The sequence below is a fragment of the Oncorhynchus clarkii genome, unplaced genomic scaffold (assembly GCF_045791955.1).
Source record: "Oncorhynchus clarkii lewisi isolate Uvic-CL-2024 unplaced genomic scaffold, UVic_Ocla_1.0 unplaced_contig_8806_pilon_pilon, whole genome shotgun sequence".
Lineage (NCBI taxonomy): Eukaryota > Metazoa > Chordata > Actinopteri > Salmoniformes > Salmonidae > Oncorhynchus > Oncorhynchus clarkii.
Genome location: NW_027261091.1, coordinates 1 through 13,409, shown reverse-complemented (window position 1 = coordinate 13,409; position 13,409 = coordinate 1). Strand labels below are relative to the sequence as shown.

Genomic DNA, 13,409 nt, shown 5'->3' with positions numbered 1-13,409 from the left:
ATGGTGCGTGGTGAGTTACGTGGCTCTAGACGGTTCTCGGACCGAGAAACAGCCTCGTACATTTGCAATACCTTCAATTCATTTTGACCATTACGAAAATGACGACGTTTAGAAAAGTCTCAGAGACGCAAGGCTAGGTGCATTGAAACCGGCTCGGCCCATAGAGAGGGACCCCAACGTTTCTGTCCGATAGCTCGTTCAAGGACCCCGTAGCAAAGCATGGAAAAAAGTGGATTTTCAGCACCAATTAGGGTTTTTCTCGGACACCAAATGACCTATCGAGCCGAAACTTGGGATTCGGGGTCGCCTCAGCTAGGCCAACACATAACATAAGAAATGGACCCGCAGCTAGAACGTAACTACGTGTTTTATGTTTTTTTTATGGTTTGAACCGAAGGCGTTGTGAATTTTGGGCCAGCTCTGAAGTATGTAATAGTTGGCTACTAAACGAGTTGGAAAAAGTGGGTTTGGTGTCAGTTTGTATCAGTTTGGTGTCAGAATTATATCTAATTGACTGATGGACTCTTGTCCACTTGACTCTTGTACATTTGCAATATGTTTAAACAGTGAGGTACCATCACCAAAAGCGACATTCTGAAATCTACCCTAACGAGCGATTGAGATGAACCAGAATCACTGCAAAGCCATCCCGAGTTCATCGGGCCAGTCAATTTCACATTCCTGCAGGATTTTTATAGCATGACCAATTCGTGATGGTACCTGCCCATTGAAACATATTGCAAATGCACAGGGACTTTGAAAAAGTAAGGAAACATAAACAAAACAATTTTTTGGGGGGGTTACCAGTTGCACATTTCAGATCACCAGTTGCACATTTCAGATCACCAGTTGCACGGAGGAAAATCGTTACTTTTGACTTTGACTTTTGACTTCCTATGACATCATATTGCAAATGGACAAAACATATGCCTTATGCACAAGTAAAACAAAAAAAAATTATGATAATACAAGTTGACAAAGGTATAGTTTGAGCAAAGTATAGTTTGAATTTTGAGCATGACAAATTTGTGATGGTACCTGCCCATTAAAACATATTGCAAATGCACAGTGACTTTGAAAAAGTAAGGAAACATAAACAAATGGACATAATGAAATCATCATTTTTTTTTCTTCCGGTTACCAGTTGCATGCGCATTTGCAATATGATTCTATAGTGAAAAAACATCACCAAATGGACATGATGAAATCAACACAACGAGTGATGGAAATGAACAACTATCACTGCCCGGCCGTCCCGAGTTCATCAGTTCAGTCAATTTTGGCCCCCAAAAAATTTGACTTTTGACTTCCTATGAAATCATATTGCAAATGGACAAATCATATTCCTTATGCACAAGTAAAAAAAAAAATAATTATGATAATAACATTTTACAGAAGTATATTCATACACTTCTTACACATGATTAATTGTCTTAAAATCGAAACAATTTCGAAAAACGGTCCAGAAAGCACTTTTTTTAGTTTTTAAAGTTTAAAAATCTAATTTTTGACTTTTGACATCCTATTAAATCATATTGCAAATGGACAAAACATTTGCCTTATGCACAAGTAAAAAAAAAAAAAAATATGATAATAAAAGACGACTAAAATATGTTGATACAGTTCTTATACATGTGTAATTGACACAAAATTCGAAAGAATTTTGAAAAACGGTCCAGAAAGCACTTTTTTAAGGGTGTGTGAAGTTTTTTATAAAATTTTGACATTTTTGACTTTTGACTTCCTATGAAATCATATTCCAAATGGAGAAAACATATGCCTTATGCACAAGTAAAAAAAATAAAAAAAATGATAATAAAGTATGACTAAAGTATGTTGATAAAGTTCTTATACATGTGTAATTGACACAAAAATTGAAAGAATTTTGAAAAACGGTCCAGAAAGCACTTTTTTAAGGATGTGTGAAGTTTTTTACCAAATTTTGACATTTTTGACTTTTGACTTCCTATGAAATCATATTCCAAATGGAGAAAACATATGCCTTATGCACAAGTAAAAAAAAATAAAAAAAATGATAATAAAGTATGACTAAAGTATGTTGATAAAGTTCTTATACATGTGTAATTGACACATAAATTGAAAGAATTTTGAAAAACGGTCCAGAAAGCACTTTTTTAAGGATGTGTGAAGTTTTTTACCAAATTTTGACATTTTTGACTTTTGACTTTTGACTTCCTATGAAATCATATTCCAAATGGAGAAAACATATGCCTTATGCACAAGTAAAAAAAAAAAAAAAAATGATAATAAAGTATGACTAAAGTATGTTGATAAAGTTCTTATACATGTGTAATTGACACAAAAATTGATAGAATTTTGAAAAACGGTCCAGAAAGCACTTTTTTAAGGATGTGTGAAGTTTTTTACCAAATTTTGACATTTTTGACTTTTGACTTTTGACTTCCTATGAAATCATATTGCAAATGGACAAAACATATGCCTTATGCGCATGTAATTAAAAAAATAAAAAATATGATAAAAAAATTGGACAAAAGTATATTCATACAGCTCTTACACATGTGTAATTGACAAAAAAATCGAAAGAATTTCGAAAAAAGGCCCAGAAAGCACTTTTTTAAGGGGTGAAAAGTTTTAGAAAAAAATATCCTTTTTTCAAAATTTTGCTTTTGGATGTTGACTTGGGTTGCATTTCTAATATGAAAAACCCAGATGGAGCGCACTCGCCCCCTGTTGGATTTTTGAAGTGTTACAATTGGCAATTGCCATATACTTTGCACGAATCAACGCCGCTTTGGGTGGTATTGGACATCGTGTATATGGTTTGTCCAATGCCAATATCTTGCCATTCATTTTTGTACAATTCAGGGGGGTATTCCCTTACTATATAATAGCAGGGTTGCCATTTTGAGAAAACTTTTTTTCTTCAAAGTCCTCCAGTGAAAGAACCTTCCCATGGTACCAGCTATCTTTCAGTAAGGCACAGATGGGATTTGAACCCATGATCTTCGGTTTACAAGACCGACACCTTACCGCTTGACCACCATGCCACTCTATTCTGCAAGATATTTATCAACATTCTGGAAAGTAGTAGTTGTGTAATGTGAATTTGGCACACAAATAACATCTCTGTTTCCTGTGAGAATTTTTACATTCTGAAAAGTAGGAGTTGTGTAATGTGAATTTGGCACACAAATACTCAGTGGAGAACCTTGGGATTGAACCAAGGACCTCATACTAAAATAGCATGCACTCCCCCTCTGAGCTTCGATCCCATTTTATTTGCAGATAAAATGCAATATTAATACAATGTACTTTTTATATACACCACTCCATTGAAGCTACAATGAAATGATAGCAGCAATTCTAAATACAAGCAAGTATGGACAGTCATCTAACCCATGAACTTCAGTTTTTGAAAATGATGCAATTGAAGTTGGCAACCATGCCACTTCTGTTCCATAAATGTACGAACAGGGATTGAACACATGTTCTTCAGATTACAAGAGCAAATTATTTAGCACATCTCTGTTTCCTGCTGAGAATTTCAACATTCTGGAAAGTAGGAGATGGGCCATTGCAAAAATGTGAATGGAGAAGCTGGGGATTGAACCCAGGACCTCATACATGCGAAGCATGCGCTCTACCACTGAGCTACATCCCCTTTCTGGGAAATAAAAAAATGTTTTTTTTTTATTTTTTTAATTTCACCTATAATTAACCAGGTAAGCTAGTTGAGAACAAGTTTTCATATTCAACTGCGACCTGGCCAAGATAAAGCAAAGCAGCGCAACACAAACAACAACACAGAGTTACAGATGGAATAAACAAGCGTACAGTCAATAACACAATAGAAGAAAGTCTATATACAGTGCGTGCAAATGGAGGTAAGGCAATAAATAGGCCATAGTAGCGAAGTATTTACAATTTAGCAAATTAACACTGGAGTGATAGATGAGCAGATGATGATGTGCAAGTAGAAATACTGGTGTGCAAAGAGCAGAAAGTATATTAAAACAATATGGGGATGAGGTAGGTAGATTGGGTGGGCTATTTACAGATGGGCTTTGTACAGCTGCAGCGATCAGTTAGCTGCTCAGATTGCCGATGTTTAAAGTTAGCAGTGTTGCCAACACCTCAGTAAGGAAAGTAGCTATTGGCTGTCCTAAAAGTCGCTAAAAGTTGCTAAATGATGTCATCACCTAATTTGCATAATTGTCAATGTGCATGTAATTGTGATGGACACTGTAGGAGTGAGGAATAACATTGTGGAAGAGACAAAAGGTGAGTAAAATGAAAATGTCTGCAAGTATTCAGAGGGGTTTGAATACTTGCTAAATACAGCGACTAAGTCGCTAAGTTGGCAACACTGAAAGTTAGTGAGGGAAATATGTCTCCAGCTTCAGCGATTTTTGCAATTCGTTCCAGTCATTGTCAGCAGAGAACTGGAAGGAAAGGAGGCCAAAGGAGGTGTTGGCTTTGGGGATGACCAGTGAGATATACCTGCTGGAGCGCGTGCTACGGGTGGGTGTTGTTATCGTGACCAGTGAGCTGAGATAAGGCGGAGCTTTACCTAGCATAGACTAAAAAGATGACCTGGAACCAGTGGGTCTGGCGACGAATATGTAGCGAGGGCCAGCCGACTAGAGCATACAGGTCGTAGTGGCCTGTATGCTCTAGTCGGCTGGCCCTCGCTACAATTCAATACAAAGCTTCCATAAACGTCGAACAAGGCTTGAACCCAGGATTGAACCCATGTGCTTCAGTTTACAAAAACAGATGACTTAGCACATCTATTTCCTTCTTAAAATGTCAACATTGTGGAAAGTAGAGTTGTGCAAAAGCTAATTTCACAACTAAATATACTCATCAGAGAATTTGGGGATTAACTTCAGAGCGCATGCATTTCAAGTATTAGCTCTACCGTAGAGGCACATCCCCTTACTATATAATAGCAGGGTTGCCATTTTGAGAAAACTTTTTTTTCTTCAAAGTCCTCCAGTGAAAGAACCTTCACATGGTACCAGCTATCTTTCAGTAAGGCACAGATGGGATTTGAACCCATGATCTTCGGTTTACAAGACCGACGCCTTACCGCTTGGCCACCATGCCACTCTATGCTGCAAGATATTTTATCAACATTCTGGAAAGTAGTAGTTGTGTAATGTGAATTTGGCACACAAATAACATCTCTGTTTCCTGTGAGAATTTTAACATTCTGAAAAGTAGGAGTTGTGTAATGTGAATTTGGCACACAAATACTCAGTGGAGAACCTTGGGATTGAACCAAGGACCTCATACTAAAATAGCATGCACTCCCCCTCTGAGCTTCGATCCCATTTTATTTGCAGATAAAATGCAATATTAATACAATGTACTTTTTATATACACCACTCCATTGAAGCTACAATGAAATGATAGCAGCAATTCTAAATACAAGCAAGTATGGACAGTCATCTAACCCATGAACTTCAGTTTATGAAAATGATGCAATTGAAGTTGGCAACCATGCCACTTCTGTTCCATGAATGTACGAACAGGGATTGAACACATGTTCTTCAGATTACAAGAGCAAATTATTTAGCACATCTCTGTTTCCTGCTGAGAATTTCAACATTCTGGAAAGTAGGAGATGGGCCATTGCAAAAATGTGAATGGAGAAGCTGGGGATTGAACCCAGGACATCATACATGCGAAGCATGCGCTCTACCACTGAGCTACATCCCCTTTCTGGGAAATAAAAAATTTTTTATTTTTTATTTTTTTAATTTCACCTATAATTAACCAGGTAAGCTAGTTGAGAACAAGTTTTCATATTCAACTGCGACCTGGCCAAGATAAAGCAAAGCAGCGCAACACAAACAACAACACAGAGTTACAGATGGAATAAACAAGCGTACAGTCAATAACACAATAGAAGAAAGTCTATATACAGTGCGTGCAAATGGAGGTAAGGCAATAAATAGGCCATAGTAGCGAAGTATTTACAATTTAGCAAATTAACACTGGAGTGATAGATGAGCAGATGATGATGTGCAAGTAGAAATACTGGTGTGCAAAGAGCAGAAAGTATATTAAAACAATATGGGGATGAGGTAGGTAGATTGGGTGGGCTATTTACAGATGGGCTTTGTACAGCTGCAGCGATCAGTTAGCTGCTCAGATTGCCGATGTTTAAAGTTAGCAGTGTTGCCAACACCTCAGTAAGGAAAGTAGCTATTGGCTGTCCTAAAAGTCGCTAAAAGTTGCTAAATGATGTCATCACCTAATTTGCATAATTGTCAATGTGCATGTAATTGTGATGGACACTGTAGGAGTGAGGAATAACATTGTGGAAGAGACAAAAGGTGAGTAAAATGAAAATGTCTGCAAGTATTCAGAGGGGTTTGAATACTTGCTAAATACAGCGACTAAGTCGCTAAGTTGGCAACACTGAAAGTTAGTGAGGGAAATATGTCTCCAGCTTCAGCGATTTTTGCAATTCGTTCCAGTCATTGTCAGCAGAGAACTGGAAGGAAAGGAGGCCAAAGGAGGTGTTGGCTTTGGGGATGACCAGTGAGATATACCTGCTGGAGCGCGTGCTACGGGTGGGTGTTGTTATCGTGACCAGTGAGCTGAGATAAGGCGGAGCTTTACCTAGCATAGACTAAAAAGATGACCTGGAACCAGTGGGTCTGGCGACGAATATGTAGCGAGGGCCAGCCGACTAGAGCATACAGGTCGTAGTGGCCTGTATGCTCTAGTCGGCTGGCCCTCGCTACAATTCAATACAAAGCTTCCATAAACGTCGAACAAGGCTTGAACCCAGGATTGAACCCATGTGCTTCAGTTTACAAAAACAGATGACTTAGCACATCTATTTCCTTCTTAAAATGTCAACATTGTGGAAAGTAGAGTTGTGCAAAAGCTAATTTCACAACTAAATATACTCATCAGAGAATTTGGGGATTAACTTCAGAGCGCATGCATTTCAAGTATTAGCTCTACCGTAGAGGCACATCCCCTTCCTATATAATAGCAGGGTTGCCATTTTGAGAAAACTTTTTTTTCTTCAAAGTCCTCCAGTGAAAGAACCTTCCCATGGTACCAGCTATCTTTCAGTAAGGCACAGATGGGATTTGAACCCATGATCTTCGGTTTACAAGACCGACGCCTTACCGCTTGGCCACCATGCCACTCTATGCTGCAAGATATTTTATCAACATTCTGGAAAGTAGTAGTTGTGTAATGTGAATTTGGCACACAAATAACATCTCTGTTTCCTGTGAGAATTTTAACATTCTGAAAAGTAGGAGTTGTGTAATGTGAATTTGGCACACAAATACTCAGTGGAGAACCTTGGGATTGAACCAAGGACCTCATACTAAAATAGCATGCACTCCCCCTCTGAGCTTCGATCCCATTTTATTTGCAGATAAAATGCAATATTAATACAATGTACTTTTTATATACACCACTCCATTGAAGCTACAATGAAATGATAGCAGCAATTCTAAATACAAGCAAGTATGGACAGTCATCTAACCCATGAACTTCAGTTTATGAAAATGATGCAATTGAAGTTGGCAACCATGCCACTTCTGTTCCATGAATGTACGAACAGGGATTGAACACATGTTCTTCAGATTACAAGAGCAAATTATTTAGCACATCTCTGTTTCCTGCTGAGAATTTCAACATTCTGGAAAGTAGGAGATGGGCCATTGCAAAAATGTAATGGAGAAGCTGGGGATTGAACCCAGGACCTCATACATGCGAAGCATGCGCTCTACCACTGAGCTACATCCCCTTTCTGGGAAATAAAAAAATTTTTTTTTTTATTTTTTTAATTTCACCTATAATTAACCAGGTAAGCTAGTTGAGAACAAGTTTTCATATTCAACTGCGACCTGGCCAAGATAAAGCAAAGCAGCGCAACACAAACAACAACACAGAGTTACAGATGGAATAAACAAGCGTACAGTCAATAACACAATAGAAGAAAGTCTATATACAGTGCGTGCAAATGGAGGTAAGGCAATAAATAGGCCATAGTAGCGAAGTATTTACAATTTAGCAAATTAACACTGGAGTGATAGATGAGCAGATGATGATGTGCAAGTAGAAATACTGGTGTGCAAAGAGCAGAAAGTATATTAAAACAATATGGGGATGAGGTAGGTAGATTGGGTGGGCTATTTACAGATGGGCTTTGTACAGCTGCAGCGATCAGTTAGCTGCTCAGATAGCCGATGTTTAAAGTTAGCAGTGTTGCCAACACCTCAGTAAGGAAAGTAGCTATTGGCTGTCCTAAAAGTCGCTAGAAGTTGCTAAATGATGTCATCACCTAATTTGCATAATTGTCAATGTGCATGTAATTGTGATGGACACTGTAGGAGTGAGGAATAACATTGTGGAAGAGACAAAAGGTGAGTAAAATGAAAATGTCTGCAAGTATTCAGAGGGGTTTGAATACTTGCTAAATACAGCGACTAAGTCGCTAAGTTGGCAACACTGAAAGTTAGTGAGGGAAATATGTCTCCAGCTTCAGCGATTTTTGCAATTCGTTCCAGTCATTGTCAGCAGAGAACTGGAAGGAAAGGCGGCCAAAGGAGGTGTTGGCTTTGGGGATGACCAGTGAGATATACCTGCTGGAGCGCGTGCTACGGGTGGGTGTTGTTATCGTGACCAGTGAGCTGAGATAAGGCGGAGCTTTACCTAGCATAGACTAAAAAGATGACCTGGAACCAGTGGGTCTGGCGACGAATATGTAGCGAGGGCCAGCCGACTAGAGCATACAGGTCGTAGTGGCCTGTATGCTCTAGTCGGCTGGCCCTCGCTACAATTCAATACAAAGCTTCCATAAACGTCGAACAAGGCTTGAACCCAGGATTGAACCCATGTGCTTCAGTTTACAAAAACAGATGACTTAGCACATCTATTTCCTTCTTAAAATGTCAACATTGTGGAAAGTAGAGTTGTGCAAAAGCTAATTTCACAACTAAATATACTCATCAGAGAATTTGGGGATTAACTTCAGAGCGCATGCATTTCAAGTATTAGCTCTACCGTAGAGGCACATCCCCTTCCTATATAATAGCAGGGTTGCCATTTTGAGAAAACTTTTTTTTCTTCAAAGTCCTCCAGTGAAAGAACCTTCCCATGGTACCAGCTATCTTTCAGTAAGGCACAGATGGGATTTGAACCCATGATCTTCGGTTTACAAGACCGACGCCTTACCGCTTGGCCACCATGCCACTCTATGCTGCAAGATATTTTATCAACATTCTGGAAAGTAGTAGTTGTGTAATGTGAATTTGGCACACAAATAACATCTCTGTTTCCTGTGAGAATTTTAACATTCTGAAAAGTAGGAGTTGTGTAATGTGAATTTGGCACACAAATACTCAGTGGAGAACCTTGGGATTGAACCAAGGACCTCATACTAAAATAGCATGCACTCCCCCTCTGAGCTTCGATCCCATTTTATTTGCAGATAAAATGCAATATTAATACAATGTACTTTTTATATACACCACTCCATTGAAGCTACAATGAAATGATAGCAGCAATTCTAAATACAAGCAAGTATGGACAGTCATCTAACCCATGAACTTCAGTTTATGAAAATGATGCAATTGAAGTTGGCAACCATGCCACTTCTGTTCCATGAATGTACGAACAGGGATTGAACACATGTTCTTCAGATTACAAGAGCAAATTATTTAGCACATCTCTGTTTCCTGCTGAGAATTTCAACATTCTGGAAAGTAGGAGATGGGCCATTGCAAAAATGCTAATGGAGAAGCTGGGGATTGAACCCAGGACCTCATACATGCGAAGCATGCGCTCTACCACTGAGCTACATCCCCTTTCTGGGAAATAAAAAAATGTTTTTTTTTAATTTTTTTAATTTCACCTATAATTAACCAGGTAAGCTAGTTGAGAACAAGTTTTCATATTCAACTGCGACCTGGCCAAGATAAAGCAAAGCAGCGCAACACAAACAACAACACAGAGTTACAGATGGAATAAACAAGCGTACAGTCAATAACACAATAGAAGAAAGTCTATATACAGTGCGTGCAAATGGAGGTAAGGCAATAAATAGGCCATAGTAGCGAAGTATTTACAATTTAGCAAATTAACACTGGAGTGATAGATGAGCAGATGATGATGTGCAAGTAGAAATACTGGTGTGCAAAGAGCAGAAAGTATATTAAAACAATATGGGGATGAGGTAGGTAGATTGGGTGGGCTATTTACAGATGGGCTTTGTACAGCTGCAGCGATCAGTTAGCTGCTCAGATAGCCGATGTTTAAAGTTAGCAGTGTTGCCAACACCTCAGTAAGGAAAGTAGCTATTGGCTGTCCTAAAAGTCGCTAGAAGTTGCTAAATGATGTCATCACCTAATTTGCATAATTGTCAATGTGCATGTAATTGTGATGGACACTGTAGGAGTGAGGAATAACATTGTGGAAGAGACAAAAGGTGAGTAAAATGAAAATGTCTGCAAGTATTCAGAGGGGTTTGAATACTTGCTAAATACAGCGACTAAGTCGCTAAGTTGGCAACACTGAAAGTTAGTGAGGGAAATATGTCTCCAGCTTCAGCGATTTTTGCAATTCGTTCCAGTCATTGTCAGCAGAGAACTGGAAGGAAAGGCGGCCAAAGGAGGTGTTGGCTTTGGGGATGACCAGTGAGATATACCTGCTGGAGCGCGTGCTACGGGTGGGTGTTGTTATCGTGACCAGTGAGCTGAGATAAGGCGGAGCTTTACCTAGCATAGACTAAAAAGATGACCTGGAACCAGTGGGTCTGGCGACGAATATGTAGCGAGGGCCAGCCGCCTAGAGCATACAGGTCGTAGTGGCCTGTATGCTCTAGTCGGCTGGCCCTCGCTACAATTCAATACAAAGCTTCCATAAACGTCGAACAAGGCTTGAACCCAGGATTGAACCCATGTGCATCAGTTTACAAAAACAGATGACTTAGCACATCTATTTCCTTCTTAAAATGTCAACATTGTGGAAAGTAGAGTTGTGCAAAAGCTAATTTCACAACTAAATATACTCATCAGAGAATTTGGGGATTAACTTCAGAGCGCATGCATTTCAAGTATTAGCTCTACCGTAGAGGCACATCCCCTTACTATATAATAGCAGGGTTGCAATTTTGAGAAAACTTTTTTTTCTTCAAAGTCCTCCAGTGAAAGAACCTTCCCATGGTACCAGCTATCTTTCAGTAAGGCACAGATGTGATTTGAACCCATGATCTTCGGTTTACAAGACCGACGCCTTACCGCTTGGCCACCATGCCACTCTATGCTGCAAGATATTTATCAACATTCTGGAAAGTAGTAGTTGTGTAATGTGAATTTGGCACACAAATAACATCTCTGTTTCCTGTGAGAATTTTAACATTCTGAAAAGTAGGAGTTGTGTAATGTGAATTTGGCACACAAATACTCAGTGGAGAACCTTGGGATTGAACCAAGGACCTCATACTAAAATAGCATGCACTCCCCCTCTGAGCTTCGATCCCATTTTATTTGCAGATAAAATGCAATATTAATACAATGTACTTTTTATATACACCACTCCATTGAAGCTACAATGAAATGATAGCAGCAATTCTAAATACAAGCAAGTATGGACAGTCATCTAACCCATGAACTTCAGTTTTTGAAAATGATGCAATTGAAGTTGGCAACCATGCCACTTCTGTTCCATAAATGTACGAACAGGGATTGAACACATGTTCTTCAGATTACAAGAGCAAATTATTTAGCACATCTCTGTTTCCTGCTGAGAATTTCAACATTCTGGAAAGTAGGAGATGGGCCATTGCAAAAATTTTAATGGAGAAGCTGGGGATTGAACCCAGGACCTCATACATGCGAAGCATGCGCTCTACCACTGAGCTACATCCCCTTCCTGGGAAATAAAAAAATGTTTTTATTTTTATTTTAATTTTACCTATAATTAACCAGGTAAGCTAGTTGAGAACAAGTTTTCATATTCAACTGCGACCTGGCCAAGATAAAGCAAAGCAGCGCAACACAAACAACAACACAGAGTTACAGATGGAATAAACAAGCGTACAGTCAATAACACAATAGAAGAAAGTCTATATACAGTGCGTGCAAATGGAGGTAAGGCAATAAATAGGCCATAGTAGCGAAGTATTTACAATTTAGCAAATTAACACTGGAGTGATAGATGAGCAGATGATGATGTGCAAGTAGAAATACTGGTGTGCAAAGAGCAGAAAGTATATTAAAACAATATGGGGATGAGGTAGGTAGATTGGGTGGGCTATTTACAGATGGGCTTTGTACAGCTGCAGCGATCAGTTAGCTGCTCAGATAGCCGATGTTTAAAGTTAGCAGTGTTGCCAACACCTCAGTAAGGAAAGTAGCTATTGGCTGTCCTAAAAGTCGCTAGAAGTTGCAAAATGATGTCATCACCTAATTTGCAACACAAAATGTTACCCTTATTCATTCGTTATTAAGTACAGCTGTTTTCTTATTTAACCTTGATCTTCGCTCACCTCCAGAAGGTCTGCATTTGAGAGTGTTTATTATGAATTGTTATTTCACTGTGTGAAGTTGTCATTTCATCATTCTTATTATTACTGCTAAGCAGCATGACTCCTGAGAGGCACTAAACAACTGTCAGAAGTGGGATTTGAACCCACGCCTCCATGGGAGACTGCGACCTGAACGCAGCGCCTTAGACCGCTCGGCCATCAGCACGGTAACTGGGTATCGGGTTAAAGAGTATGCGGTAAAAGTAGAAATATGGACAACGCTCTAAAATCACCACAGAGACCAGTACAATTATGCACGATACTGACTTGCACTTTCAATAGTCATTTGTTTTTATCAATTAAAAAGTCCAGTCATTGATTCAACCTCAATATGGCCTTCAATGGGAAAGAGTAGTAAATCGTCATTGAATGAGCGCTAAACTGGCCACAGAATATGGCCATTCTGATATAAATGATAGATTCCTCAGATAAGACCGAAAAAGTGTCTGGAAATATCAGCAACCATCAGGGTAAGAGTGACAACAGGTCCACATGGGGGAAATCTTAACAAATGGCTTAATGGGTCATTTCAACGCAATCGTGTTATTATTTATTTTTAGGGTTTAACAAGGCAGCTCACCTGTGACTTGACATTAGATGCGGCGACTTCGATTACCCTGCAGACGATATTTTTGTTCTTCCCGCCAATACAATCCACTGACAACGACCGACGAGTTGTGCGTTCCGAGATGCTTTTTGTTATTTGCCTGTTTGTGCCCCGCATGTGAAATTGCGCGATTCTTGCAATTCTCTTTAAGCCTCTAATCAACTAGCTGTTTTCGCAGAATATTAAAAATACGATAGTTATTCACTACTCATATTAACTAAGTGTCATTTACAGTTGTTTAGTGCCTCTCAG

The 13,409-nt window shown here is 39.1% G+C and overlaps 10 non-coding genes across 10 annotated transcripts; all 10 read right to left on the bottom strand.

Moving 5' to 3' along the window:
- Positions 1–2,957: 2,957 nt before the first annotated feature.
- Positions 2,958–3,029, bottom strand: trnat-ugu (transfer RNA threonine (anticodon UGU)). Its single transcript has one exon. It is a non-coding gene; the product is annotated as a tRNA-Thr (tRNA).
- A 542-nt stretch (positions 3,030–3,571) lies between these two features.
- On the bottom strand, positions 3,572–3,643 carry trnaa-cgc (transfer RNA alanine (anticodon CGC)). The gene has a single exon. It is a non-coding gene; the product is annotated as a tRNA-Ala (tRNA).
- A 1,376-nt stretch (positions 3,644–5,019) lies between these two features.
- On the bottom strand, positions 5,020–5,091 carry trnat-ugu (transfer RNA threonine (anticodon UGU)). Its single transcript has one exon. It is a non-coding gene; the product is annotated as a tRNA-Thr (tRNA).
- Positions 5,092–5,634: 543 nt separating this feature from the next.
- Positions 5,635–5,706, bottom strand: trnaa-cgc (transfer RNA alanine (anticodon CGC)). The gene has a single exon. It is a non-coding gene; the product is annotated as a tRNA-Ala (tRNA).
- Positions 5,707–7,082: 1,376 nt separating this feature from the next.
- On the bottom strand, positions 7,083–7,154 carry trnat-ugu (transfer RNA threonine (anticodon UGU)). The gene has a single exon. It is a non-coding gene; the product is annotated as a tRNA-Thr (tRNA).
- Positions 7,155–7,696: 542 nt separating this feature from the next.
- trnaa-cgc (transfer RNA alanine (anticodon CGC)) lies at positions 7,697–7,768 on the bottom strand. Its single transcript has one exon. It is a non-coding gene; the product is annotated as a tRNA-Ala (tRNA).
- Positions 7,769–9,143: 1,375 nt separating this feature from the next.
- trnat-ugu (transfer RNA threonine (anticodon UGU)) lies at positions 9,144–9,215 on the bottom strand. The gene has a single exon. It is a non-coding gene; the product is annotated as a tRNA-Thr (tRNA).
- A 543-nt stretch (positions 9,216–9,758) lies between these two features.
- trnaa-cgc (transfer RNA alanine (anticodon CGC)) lies at positions 9,759–9,830 on the bottom strand. The gene has a single exon. It is a non-coding gene; the product is annotated as a tRNA-Ala (tRNA).
- A 1,376-nt stretch (positions 9,831–11,206) lies between these two features.
- On the bottom strand, positions 11,207–11,278 carry trnat-ugu (transfer RNA threonine (anticodon UGU)). The gene has a single exon. It is a non-coding gene; the product is annotated as a tRNA-Thr (tRNA).
- Positions 11,279–11,820: 542 nt separating this feature from the next.
- Positions 11,821–11,892, bottom strand: trnaa-cgc (transfer RNA alanine (anticodon CGC)). The gene has a single exon. It is a non-coding gene; the product is annotated as a tRNA-Ala (tRNA).
- Between the last annotated feature and the right edge of the window lie 1,517 nt (positions 11,893–13,409).